The sequence below is a fragment of the Lepisma saccharinum genome, chromosome 5 (assembly GCF_977018435.1).
Source record: "Lepisma saccharinum chromosome 5, izLepSacc3.1, whole genome shotgun sequence".
Lineage (NCBI taxonomy): Eukaryota > Metazoa > Arthropoda > Insecta > Zygentoma > Lepismatidae > Lepisma > Lepisma saccharinum.
In genome coordinates this window covers 11291189-11304299 of record NC_139233.1, presented here as the reverse complement: position 1 = coordinate 11304299, position 13111 = coordinate 11291189, and the positions used below count along the sequence as shown (strand labels likewise).

At 44.5% G+C, this 13111-nt stretch overlaps 1 protein-coding gene across 2 annotated transcripts in view; it reads left to right on the top strand.

Moving 5' to 3' along the window:
* The first annotated feature begins 300 nt into the window (after positions 1 to 300).
* The window catches only part of LOC145987653 (putative Na(+)/H(+) antiporter nhx-9), a 181641-nt gene continuing 168830 nt past the window's right edge, over positions 301 to 13111 (top strand). Inside the window, exon 1 of one of the 2 annotated variants that reach the window (XM_083122157.1) lies at positions 301 to 356. The gene's annotated coding sequence lies outside the window, so the exon portion shown is untranslated. The remainder of the gene's footprint in view (positions 357 to 13111) is intronic. The other variant, XM_083122158.1, reaches the window with a different exon arrangement.

Sequence of the window (13111 nt, the reverse complement as noted above, 5' to 3'; positions counted from 1 at the left end):
CACTACCCTTAGCATTAAGAGGCCATAGTGTGGTGCTATGCACAGGGGAACACTTTACCTTTACTTTACACACTTTACCTTTAGTGTGGGACAAAAGTGACAAAAAGTAGAGGCCAAATCCCCCCCCCCCCCCAATCGCCGCCATCGTTCAATTAGCAAGCACCATCAGGACCGTCTGTTGATTAATTTCTTTTGTCACCTTTCAATTTCGTGCCTTGTTGCTTCTGCCGGCGTCTGCTAGATGTCACCGCTGAAGAAACGGTCTGCGAGGAGTCGGGAGACTGAAATATCCTGCGTGCAGTGCAACTCGTGACCGGGTGGCGTTGTGTGGCGCCGTGTTGCGGGACTGCGATGCGGTAAGTACACATGCAAGGAAAAAACATTGCTTTGTAATGTAATATAACTACATAAAGTTTTTTTCGTAACTGACAAGTTGTCCAGAATTTGCCAAATGGGGGTGGGTAAAGGAATAGTGCCGAAACGACCATCAATTTGAGTTTTGTGAGAAATTTAGTGTGTTCAGAAAAGAATTGGGGGCGCGTGATAAGTTTTAGTCATCTTCTTCGAATCTACCCACTCTTCTGTGCACCTGTCTGACAGAATAATAAAGTGCTGAAGATCTATGTTGCTATATTTAGGCATGCCAACTTTAAAGAATACAATTCTGGAGATTTCTTTGCAACCTCCAAACCCTTTACATTAAAATGTTTTGGAAGACTTATTTCCTGAATATCAGCTGTTAGTTCTACTTGTTTGTGTCTTGCTACTATGAATACGCAATTGAATGAACTTGATGAAAATAATCTATCAACCACAATTTGTAATAAAAAAAAAACCAACTTGATATTCTCTGCTGAAGCCGTACTACTGCAACAAAATTCTTCCTAATAAAATACAAAGTTATTTATATCAAAAACTGAATTTATAAATTAGCATTTGAGAAACGCACTTTATCCCACTGTAACACGAACTAAATCTATATAATGAAGCAAAATTGGATAGAAGGAAATAAAGAAGTCACGAGACTTTGACGCATTAATGCCTTTGTTTTAGTTTTCTGCAGCTCCTGTGTAGACGCTTCGGTGAAACAATGTTTTTAAACTTCTTAATTCTTCCCCTCCAATACATAAAAAATGGCTTATTTTTCACGATCTTCATAATATTGTGAAGTTCGTTTGGTTTGCAATAACAAATTCTTCGCTCGGCAAATACCCTACATACCAAAATAAGAAATATAATAATACTAACTCTCGTCATTCCGCGAGATAACAAAGTTTGGCCGGGAGAGTGAGTTCGATTCTGGGAAACTAACGGCAATGTGGCAAGCGTAGCAGTAGAGCAGGTCAGAGAGTTCACAAACCGAAAATGGCGCTCGGTGGCGCTCGCAGTGTTGCTAACTCCTCACTTGAAAAAATCACCAAGGTTTGTTTTTGGGTCTAACCTAACCTCAAACAAGGAGCTGGCAACACTGCTTGAGGCTTTTCTCGCAGTGTGGCCAACTCCTCACTTAAAAAATCACCAAGGTTTGTTTTTGGGTCTAACCTAACCTCAAACAAGGAGCTGGCAATACTGCTTGAGGCTTGTTCTGGAGTATTGCCAACATTTTACTTGAAAAGTCACCAAGGTTTGTTTTTGGGTCTAACCTAACCTCAAACAAGAAGCTGGCAATACTGCTTGAGGTTTTACAGTGCATAAAGCAATTTGCCAACCTACTGGTTTGCCATAGCTTTTTACAAAAAAGAGAGAGGGAAAAGTTAAACAACCGATAGTGTTGCTAATATTTACCTACAGCTTTTTTTTACTTGGCAAGAGCTATTTTACTTGAGGCTTAACTAATTTATATACTGACGTAACATACACACACTGAGCAAAAAGAGTTGGCAACAAACATATACTGCCGTAAAAGAGAGAGGGATAGATAGATAGATAGCAACACAGTATGTGTGTGCGTGTATAATATGTAGCATTATTAACTAGAGTGCGTTGGCAACCCACCTATAACTAAAAAATAGAGATGCCAATGTTGCTGTAAGCTAAAGAGAGAGACTAAGCTGGCAACAGTGGTGAGCGAATATGCATTATTTCCAAGTCCCGAGCGCCAATGTATATCGTGATTTTTGCAAACCTCTCTCGCGGCAACGATGTGCCACACACACACGTACGTACTTCTTTTTATTTCAGTATTGTGACGCAAACAAACAAATAATAATTGTTGTTTTTAGGATGCCTGGCCCCTAACCCCGCCAGGGTGCGTGGTGCCCAACCCAAAAAAGGTTCTAATGGCTGCGGTTCTAGATAGCCGCACCTCTGTAGAGTTTCACGTGTTTTTTTTTTTTCCCCAAACTTCCATGAAACCCTACAGAGGACCTCCGTAATGCATGCAACGTGTACTAACGACTCTAGTGTTATTTGATGTTGTAATATTTTTGGATATAGAATTTTGTGAGATATAGATAATAATAATTATGTTTATTATAATATTTTTTGATGAAGATGGAGAATGTATGTGTGTGTTACAAATAAAGTTGCATGCTTATTTTTTCTAGTGTGTGTGTATGTGTATGTGTTTTTGATGTTCGACAGCATCTGAAACGATAAAAAAATAATTTTATTGTTAATTTTCTCATGTAAAAACAACAACAACAAAATTTTTGTGCAAAAATTCTGATTGTCTTGTGCTATAGTGCAAAAACTGATGATATTGTAATTCATAACTGATGAAATTAATATTGTAACTGATTTTGAACTAGTGAAATTTTTGTATTGTGCTATTGAAACTGATTGTGCTAGTACAAAAATTTCTTATTGTGCAAGAAAAGAGGTTAAAAACTTGTTAAAACTGCTCTGTGACCCTCTCGTTCTTCACGTCGTGGACGAAGGACTTCTCGGCGACCAGGATCACACTGCATACGGTGTCCTCGGGCAACGGACTGTTGAACTCGCAGACGACCTTGATGTTGGTTCGATCGTTGACCACCACCTGCTTCCTCTTAGATGTGTTGATGACGAACATGGGTCTGCGGGTTTTGAATTCGCTGGGCGTGTAGTACATGTCCATGCTTCCCTCGGTCACGCGTTTGAAAGAGGTGTAAGCTTCGTAAAGTTTGAGGTAATCGTCTTTGGTCATGTCGAGGTTGTAATTTTCGCGCGGGAAAACTTCGTTGCGTCCATTTTTCAGATAAACATTCTTGATCTTGCAGTCGTCGAACTTGCTGGAATCTTTTTCCTGGTTGTTATCGCGCCCGGTCTGAAAGAGCACCACGACGAAATCTGGCATGTCGAACTGTATGTTGTTGAACTGTGTCGTCACGTCGAATTCCATGTGACTTCCCGACGCCATCTTCTGCACACACTGGTAACCGTGAAAGTGAATCGGTACCTGCGGACTCTTCAAGATCTCTGCTTTGTACTTGAGGGCGTAGTTTGTTTCGTATTCCACGATCGGCATTCTCAATTCCATGCTCCGGATGACGCACTTGGCTGCTTCGGGTAATGTGTTGGCTATCGGCGTGCCGTCGGCGTTCAAGTTGGTGTATCGCATCAGTGCGCCGTTGTCGTTGGCCGCTCTTCGAAACGTGACGCGCAATCCACCCTTCCACATGATCTCCTTGTAGTCCGAGAAGAATCCCGGCAGCAGACGCATGGGAAAGAGCACCGTGTGACTTCTCGTCGATATTTTTGTTCCCGCTTCGAATCCTCCCGCTTGATAGTATGCCGCGTCTGTTTTGGATAATTTCAATGTTCCCACTGCCGTCGACGTGATGCCTGGATAGTCTATTCTGTCTATGACGGTGTTGTGTTTCCTCACCTCCACCTGCGAGAACAGGTGAGGTACGAAGTTGTCTACGAGTATCAAATTTGCATTGGGCGGAAACGCTTCTCCGCTTTCTTTCTTCACCACGTCGAATTGAAGGTAGAGGTCCGCTCTGTGAGGATGAACGAACCCATCCCCTACGTCCACGTCGTATTCGATCTCCCTGTTCGCTTCGTTGAGATTGGCGAACGTGCGACGGTTGGGAGGGAAAGATTGCAATTCGTAACTTTCGATTTGCTCCATTTTTACTATGCGTGTTATTTATTATACGTTGATCTCCACGATGGCAGTGGTCGTTGCACCTGCGAAATCCACCACGTCTCCTTTCTCGTTTGTCACCACCAACTCTATGTCGTCTATGCGGTTGCGGCATACTGGAAAATAGATCGGCGAAGAGGGTGTGTAGATGATCGGTTCCATGAATTCGGAACTGGGTTTGAATGTGGCTATGATTCCCGTCTGCTTGTGACTTCCCAGCAACTCCCCGTCCGAGGATTTAGTGATCATGCCTTCCGCCACGTTACAGTGAACGTTTAGAGTTTCTATGGCTAGAAATTTAGGAATGTTGGTTGCCGTGTGCTTGATGCCAGCTTCGAGTTTTGTGTCGTTCTCGAAACCTAAAAGTTCTCCCATGGTGCCCAGGTCCACGGTCTCCGTTGCGGATAGGATTTCCACTCTGTGCGTGACCGAATTTTGAGAAAGGTACGTGCCTTTGGGTAACTGAGCTTGCAAAGTGGAAAGATTGTATTGGCCTGGCGTGACGACGATGTGTTCGCTTCCGACACTAATTTTATTATTGTGCTGCGTGACGTTAGGTATGAGGTACATGCTGTAGAATGCACGCAGAGCTACGGATTTAGGATAGACGATGTCGTCGTGCAGCGTGAGTTTCAGGATCGAAGATTCGCTCGTGAGATGGAACACGCCCATCGTGTTTAAGATTCCACAATGCTTTCTGAAAATGTTCCACCGACGGGTTATTTATTTTAGACATGTATGCGAGAACAGAAAGGCATAGGTGGCCGCAGTTAACATCGGTGAAACCCTGGATGCGTTTGTCATTGTAGTAGAGGTTGGCAACACTGAGATACTTCACCAACCTGGCAGGTGGTGTGCCACCGAACGAATCGAAAACAAATGCATTGTTATCGTCAATTTTGAGGTAGCATATCCAATGTGTACCAGGATTTTTGTAACTGTCCAGGTTGACCACGCCATACTCTTTTTTCTTCACAGCAGAGGGTAGAGAATCGGACATGAAAACACCCCTGAAGTTTCTTATTCCCAACGGTTCGATTAGAGATTCAATATCGAAGTTGGACAGGGCTTCTTCTTTTTTTTATATTTTTTCAAAGCATCGAGGTTGCTTTTTTGCTTTTTGGTTATACCTTTCCCCTTCTTCTCCATAGCCAGATTGTGACGTTTTTGTTCTTCCAGTTCCGCCTTGTTCTTCTTCGAGTCGATGACGGTTTTCGCGATGGCGGCGCTTCCGCCGGCCAAACTTCCAACGGCCCCCAATGCTGCCAGGATGGCCGGGATGCTGAATATGAAACCTCCGATCTTTTGCTGTTTCCGCGAACGCTGCAAGCGTCTCAATTGAGGTGTGCTGAGAAGTAATTTCATTCCGTGTCCTTTCGTCAAGCAAGAACGTTTCTTCTCGCGTTGTTTCTTGGTGAGTAACCCATCGAGGGCACCTAGATTTTTCAGATTGGAGTATGGTATCTGGTACACGACACCTTTGGGCTTCATGTTGATGCTCTATATGTTATCTTCACGGTATGTTATTTATATATATGTTCTGAGATTTTTTTTGTTTTGTGTAATTTTTTTTCGGTGTTATTTATATATAAATGTTCTGAGATTTTTTTTGTTCCGTGTAATTTTTTTTCAAGGATATACTCCGCGCAGAGCCGTTACACAAATTCTATTACGTGCTTTGTTTTCTTACCAAGAAGTTCCTTTGTACCCTTGTACACGATTTGAGTTTTGTTCTCGATTAAAATAGCTAGCTTCTCGTCGGATAACATGTTAGCGTATCGATCTGGTAAAAATAGACTGTATTGTGCGTTGAGCAACAAACGCGCCTTGGGACCATACTGGGTAGAAACAATTGAACCGGAAGTTATCGTGTAAGGTTTGTCTACTTCCAATTCCTGAATTTTTACATATTCGACTGATGAATTTAGCATTTGTTTTAATGCTTGGGCGTCTAGTGATTGTTTACTCATTTTTTTATGGCAAACACAACTGGAGTTTTTTTTTACGTAGTGTTATTTATATACCGAAGAAATTTTTTCACGGTAGAGAAATTTTTTTATTTCTACACACCCCATCCAAATTTTTGTTTCGTGTTCATAGCTATGGTGGTGCCCAGTGCTGCAACTCTTTCTCCCAGCGATGCGTCTCTGCTGACGAATCTTTCGAAAGCTGCGTGCTCTAACTTTCTGTCTGCTTCGTGACGTGCATCCAGATCGGTACGAGTGGTGTTGTAGGCGATGTCGTGATCTTTGCATGCGGCATCCAACGGATTCACACCCTTGTCTCCTCTCTCCAATCTTTTCTCGAGTTTGGTACCCGGTCCACAGTACTGGTAGCCGGGTAAATGCATCTCGAAAGGTAACTTGTTGATGATGTCGTTCACGAGTCCCTTTCCTTCGGCCATGTTCCAGAATCTCGGAGGCAGCGTGTTGATAATTTTGATGAGGTGACCTATGCCCTTGTCGTCGTTCACGATGAAGTTGGAAAGTTTGGCGCTGATCATGTCCATAATTCCTATCTTCTCGTTGTAGAAATTACGATTGCCTGCATTCTCCTCTCCTGCAATAACCAACAATCGGTCTATGAGCTTGCGCACGTCGTCCACCCACACAAACTCTTTAGGCAGGGTGTTGTAGAGTTTGACGCCGCTGCCTGTTTTCACCTGGTTCCAAATCGGTTTGATGAGATTTCTGTACTTCTCGCCACTGCTGGATTTCACCCTATTCTGCGAGGCGTCGTTGTTCTGGTACAAGGCATCCGTCATGATCAAAATTTCCTTGTAACTCTGGTAATCTTCGTCGGTGTAATCTTTCGGCTGCTTTTTGGCAACGAGTTCCCACAGTCCCACCGTACCCGGATACCTGTTCCAACTATCCTTCTCGCCTAAATTAACTTTAATGTCGTTGCCTTCGAAGGTCACCTTCGATTTTCCAATCTTCCAAACCACACCGCCACCTTCGTTGCTCTCCATGCTCGGATACAATCCGAACACTTCATCCTTGTCGAATTTCCCCGTGCTCAGGTAGTCTCGTGCCAAAGGTCCTAACTCAATCTTATCCAAAGACGACGGCGTGCTACCTATGGCTCGACGTCTTGTCGGTACGTCCTTCAGTTCGAACGGCGTCGAAGGAATGCTCGAAATGGGCGTGGGTACGGCGTAACTTTTAGCTGCAAGTGGTACGAGTTCGTTGATCAAATTTTTATTTTGTTCCGTGACGCCTTTAATTTCTTTACCTAGATCGCTGATGGCGTCGATCACAGGTTGATCTTGACGTTTCTTCTCTTCGTAGAATCCGCGATTCTCGGATTTCCAACCTTTGAAGCGTTTCGCGAGGTAGTTTCGCAACTTGAGATTTTCGTCTTCGATTTTTCGTTTCGTCATAGCGTTATTTATACACGTCGTTTCTCACAACGTTGCAACGTTTAGAAAGTCGTTGATTTTGTTTCTGTATTTTCCGTCGTTGGGTTTCCTAGTCATGTCGATCGTCGCGAATCCGAAATCGTCACTGTTCCAACAGTGGGAGCAGCAGCGTTCCGAAAATTGATTGTAGTTCATGTCTCCGCCTACGTAGTCATCGTACGCGTGCTTGAGGTTGGTGTGATCTTGACGAAACAAACATATGAAATTAGCGTTGTCGCGTACTAACTGTTTTGGAATTTTGGAAAACGTTTGAGCTAGGAAGAAGCAATCTATTCCTTTGTGACGACCTTGCGTGAAAAAATTGCGAATTTCATTTTGATTTTCCAGGATAACATCGTCGAACACAACGACTGAATTTTCACGACAATCGTCGAGGGGTTTTATTTCCGAAGCGAACGTTGCAATGTCCAGACCATCGTACAGTTTCATCAGTTGCTTGTATTTCGCTTGTTCGAGACTTTTCGAAAATACGTAGAGGTGCCTGTTCTTCCAATCTAACCAATTAGGTGCGAGGAGAAAATTGTCCACGAGCAGTGTTGTTTTCCCACACCCCGAAGGACCTACGATTAGACAGCGGATGCTGTCGGGAAGCAACTCACCGTTCTTTTTTCTCGTTTGACTTTCCGAATCCGGTAGACGTTTCACCACGTTCCACGTACTTACAAGATCACTTCGTTCGCGTTGATCCAACTCTTTTCCGGAAGTCCCAGCCATTTGACAAACAGTTTGTCACCTTTTCTACGCAATACTTTCTCGATGAGGTACGTGTCGGGATGTTTTGTTTTAGAGAGTTCCTCTTCGTAAAATCTTCCTTTCAAAATCTCGCCGCTACTATCTTTTATTATATACGTGTGTCGGTTTCCGGGTAAAACTCGAACCACCGTAAAAAGTTCCGTGCTCCAATTTTTTGTGAACCCCTTCTCGAAGGTGCGTTTGAATTTGCTGATCCTCACCTGGTCTCCAATTTTGAATTTTGATTTCTTGGTAGTCGTGGGAGTGTACTTTGGACAGTAAACTGTAGAAATTAAACGCTGCTCGTCAGATTTCGTAACGTCAGCTGGCTTCATGCCTATCGTTCTGTGTACCGTTTTATTATAGGTGTCGACGAGTTCCGGCAGAATGTCGACCCATTTGTAATTTCCTCGAAGCGTGAATCGTTTCCACATGTGTGTTTTCAAGGTTCGATTAAATCTTTCCACGATGCTGGCTTTGATGTGACTGAAAGTCGAATAATGTCGAATGTCATGTTTTTGAATAAATTTTTGGAATACGGCGTTGTAAAATTCCTTCCCGTTGTCTGTTTGCAAAAACCGTGGTCGTCTGCCGCTTTCGCGAAAAATTGTCTTGAATGCTTCCGTTACGCACGTTCCTGTTTTGGCTTTCAAAGGTAGAGCCCATGCGAATTTCGAAAACGTGTCTATGACGGTGAGGAGGTACTTGTTGCCCTTGTTCAATTTATGCACATTTTTTAGATTGCCGCTACTCATCTCCACGAGGTCACTTTGCCAGAAGTCATCGATGCCCTTGGTCACCATCGCCAAACGTTCGTAGTTGCGGCGTGCAGGTTTATGCAATTCTTCGACGATGGCTTGCCTAGACATTTTTTAGAGATTACGTTTGAAGAGAAGCACCAGCGTGATGGGATTCAAAGAGGGTGGCACTTCGCTCGTGTTTTGAATGATCAGCTTATCGCCGGCACTCACGTCGAAAACGGTTAGATCTTCGTCTTCGTGTATTTCATATATGTTGCGCGTTTCGTTCCAACGTGCCAGAGGAATGTTTCCTGCTTTCTGAACACCACGATTCGATATCAAGGTCATTGTGGGAACGCTAGCTTTTCTGCCGTGAGACCAGTACGAAAATTCGTTTATCTGAATCGTGCCATCGAGGAGAAACTTGTAGTACGGATGATAAGGATGTAACATGTACAGTTTGTTACCTTCGACGAACGTGGAGATTCTCTGTTGATTGGGTACGCTGTTGATTTCGATGGCTTGCAGAGAATGCAGTTTAGCGAATTTAGTATCGACGCTAACGAGGTTGCTGTGAAGCTGCCCCAGTGTATTTTGTACGGGCAACAAATATTCGACTATAGTATCCGTTACGGAAGAAAATGACGGCTTGATTTTCACTTCCACGTTCAACTGCTTGAAGTTTTCGTTGAGTTCTTGTAATTTGGCACCGAAAGAGGCCAGCGTCGATTCCTGCGTGGATTCCAGCACTCCAACTTGATCTCTGATGTTAACGACGATATTCTGAAGGTTCTCGACTTGATTCAATTTCGAGCTCTTCTCGGTAAGATCGTTCACGATGCTTCGCATCTCGGTAAACTGTGTGTGAAGGTCGGCGACGCTCTGCGAAGTGGGCAGCGTCGACACCAGCGAAGCAAGTTCGTCTCGAATCTGTTCCACGTTCGCCGTTTCCGTTTCCAGTCGTTTCAGCATACGTGATATGTTCCTTTTCAAAGCGTGCAATTCTTTGGAGGTGGGGAGATTGGCAACCCTACTCTCGAGATCGCTCAACGAACTTTTGATGTCACTCGAATCGGATAGTGCCGTCACCGCCGTTTTCAATTTTTCCAAATCTTCGCTCGAAGGTACGCTCGTCCGTAACGATTCCAAGTCACCCTGTATGTTGTCCAGTACGTGATGAAAATGAGCAAGATTCGTTTCGACGTTCAAATTTTCTAAATATTCAATCTTCTGCTGAACCGTGCTCAACGTGTCTTGTATGCTCGTCAACGCACTTGCTTCAGCGTGAATATTTTTAATTTCTTCGTTGATCAACTCCAGAGACGCCTGAAGCGTAGCGATGGTGGTTTGAATGTGTTCGAAATCTTGATAAGCCTCCAATTGAATTTTTATGTTCGCAACGCTTTTGCCGATGACCTGCAGTTCGTCTGACGATGGTAGGTTCGTCATGGTATCTTCCAAAGTCTGTAACTTGGATTTAATTTCTTCCAACGTGCCGGCGAATTCTTCTTGTAATTTGGAAACGACGACGTGCAAGCGTTCTACATCAATATCCTTCACGACGGTTTGAAGTTCAGAGAAATTTTTTTCGATTGCCGAAGTTCGTTCTTCGATTTCGAGTTTCAATTTTTCCAAATCTTCATTTTTTGATTGAAATTGCTGCAATTTGGCCAAATCATTTTGAAGCTTATCCACGCTCAACTGTATATTTTGAACGTTGTCGTAAGAAGGTACGTCGACATAATTTTTTATGAGCGTTTTTAGTTCGGAATCGATTTTCAGAATGGGGTCGAGACATTGCGTTTGGAGCGTAGCGATCTCCGACTCTAAACTTTTGTTTAAGGTCTCCTGCAAAGCGATTAAATCGCTCCTCAACTTTTTAATTCGGACGTCCAACATGAGAATTTCTTCTGCGTGGTCTACACGCTTAGTGTTACCGAAAATATCGTTAGGCATTTTGGTTAACGGTTATTTATAATAGGATAGACGATTCGTAATTCTACGAAGAGAGGAATGAGTTTGTCGTAATCTCCGAGGAGTTCGACGTACAGGTAATCTCCTGCGGAAACATCGTACGTAATGTTAGAAAGCATCTTGTCGTGCTTGATTCGAAAAATGTTCTTGCCGGTAGATATTTTGATTTCGCCTACGTTTTCCGGATTCACGGTGATTTGAAGTTTTCCATCGATCGGAATTTTGTAAAAATGTAAATTGTTGTTGAAGACGTAAAACATCTTGCCCACATCGTCATCCAATTTCGTCCAAATGCTGTTAAGGTGAACAATCAGTAGACCGTTGAGTTTAGTTAACATGGAAGGTAGAAATTCATGATCTGTCGTCGCGCGGTGTACAGTCTCCATGTTGGTTTGTTTTCGGAAACCAAAGAGATTCATATTATGCTGGTTATTTAAAATACGGTCAAAGTTTTTTTGTAATAACAGTCAGTGTTGTTTTTTTTTTGTTTTTTTTTTGTTTTGTTTTATGAATCTTCTGTTGAAGATGGGCACATGTTGCAGGTTTTGCTTTCTGCTAAGCGATAGTGCCCCCACGGCAGTGTGTGGATTCCACATTGGAGAACGCACCTCTTGTCGTCGTTGGGATCCAGGGCAATCTTCCTCACTTTGTTGGTGGTCAACACATGGTCGACGCTCTGGATGCGCTGTTCTGCTCTTAGAACCGACGACCTGGTCTTGAGGCAATCCACGAAGTCCTCGAATGTGAGATGCTCCCGAACCACCTGTCTGCCGACACCCTTGGCCTTCTTGGTAACGCCACCCTCGGCTTTGATGGTATAGGCCTTGGCGCGAAGACCTGCAAACTCGAGAATCACGTCTCCGTCCTTCTCGTCTTTGAGTTTGCCGGGCACCTTCTTGTTGCGGGCCAGGATACCGTACCGGTTCGGCTGGGAATAGCCCGACGTGTCAAAGAGCTTTTCAAGAGCTCGAACTTTGACTATATCCCCGTATGCGTCGGCTGTGCGGACGTGGTACACCAAGCTGTCCGTGTCCGTGTAGAGAAGCGAGATGTTGTGGCCGTAGTGTGGACGTAATATGTCGTAGTATGTCTCGAACATGTGGAGCTTGCTCAGATCCAGAACAGTGGCTCCAACGTAGATGGGCTTGGTGAGTTTCACCACACCTTGCCTCATGTGAATCAGAGCCAGCTGCTCGTTGTAGATTGTTCGAGACTTGAACAATGGACTCGCGACAAGCTGACGACATCGCTCTTTCCTCGTCACCAATTTTATGTCCACGCGATTTCGTACATTCTCCATGGTCTTGCCAAACACCGCATTATTCATGAGCTTGAAGAAATCCTTATCAAGCTCGGACGTGGCTGCGGTGCGGTGTTCGGTGTTGACTTCGATATATGGACGCAACCACGGAGAATGCTCGAACTTGAGGATGCGGTGAACTGCGTGGACCGTGACCCCTCGCTGCATCAACCACCGGAGATTCTGGTAATGCAGGACGTAATTCTTCTTGGGTTCGAAATCCATGACGAGCTTCGTCTGGTTGGAATCGGGTGGACACTTGAACTCGGGTGCAGGGGGAAGATCGCAGAACAAATCCTGTAGCTTCTCGGAGAACTCAAGGTCCACCTCGGCGAAGAACCCATGTTCCGAATCGTCGAAACTTTCGACGTCGAATTTGAAAGGGTCAGCCCACTCGAACCCTCTAAAGGGGAGTGGCTGCATCATGGAGTGCCCGTACAAGTTATTCACGTCCGTGTGCATGATGTAGCTCGACGGTTGGGAGGAGTCGTAGCCAGTAGCCATGTGATGGTTGTTGGCGCGCGCGTGCCGTTGCGACACCTGGACCATGCCACCCCGCACGGCGCGTTCCACAAACAGCATCATGTCCACGTCCGAAAGAAGCTCCAGCTTGATTTTCGTCACCAGAAACATGGCTGACCACGCCAGTCCGGGGAGACTATAGAAGTAGGCGGGATCCAGGTGGTAGATGTTCATTGCAGTCGCCCGGAACGTCTGGAACACGTCGGCGAGGAGCGTCACATCAAGTCTGAGGTAGGCATCGTGGTAGTCTCCGAGAGTTCGACAACCTAGCTCGCGCCACATGGACTGGGCGTGATGATATTCTTCGGCGGTGATGTTCGAGCCTCGTAGCTGACTGTAGAACTTCGCCT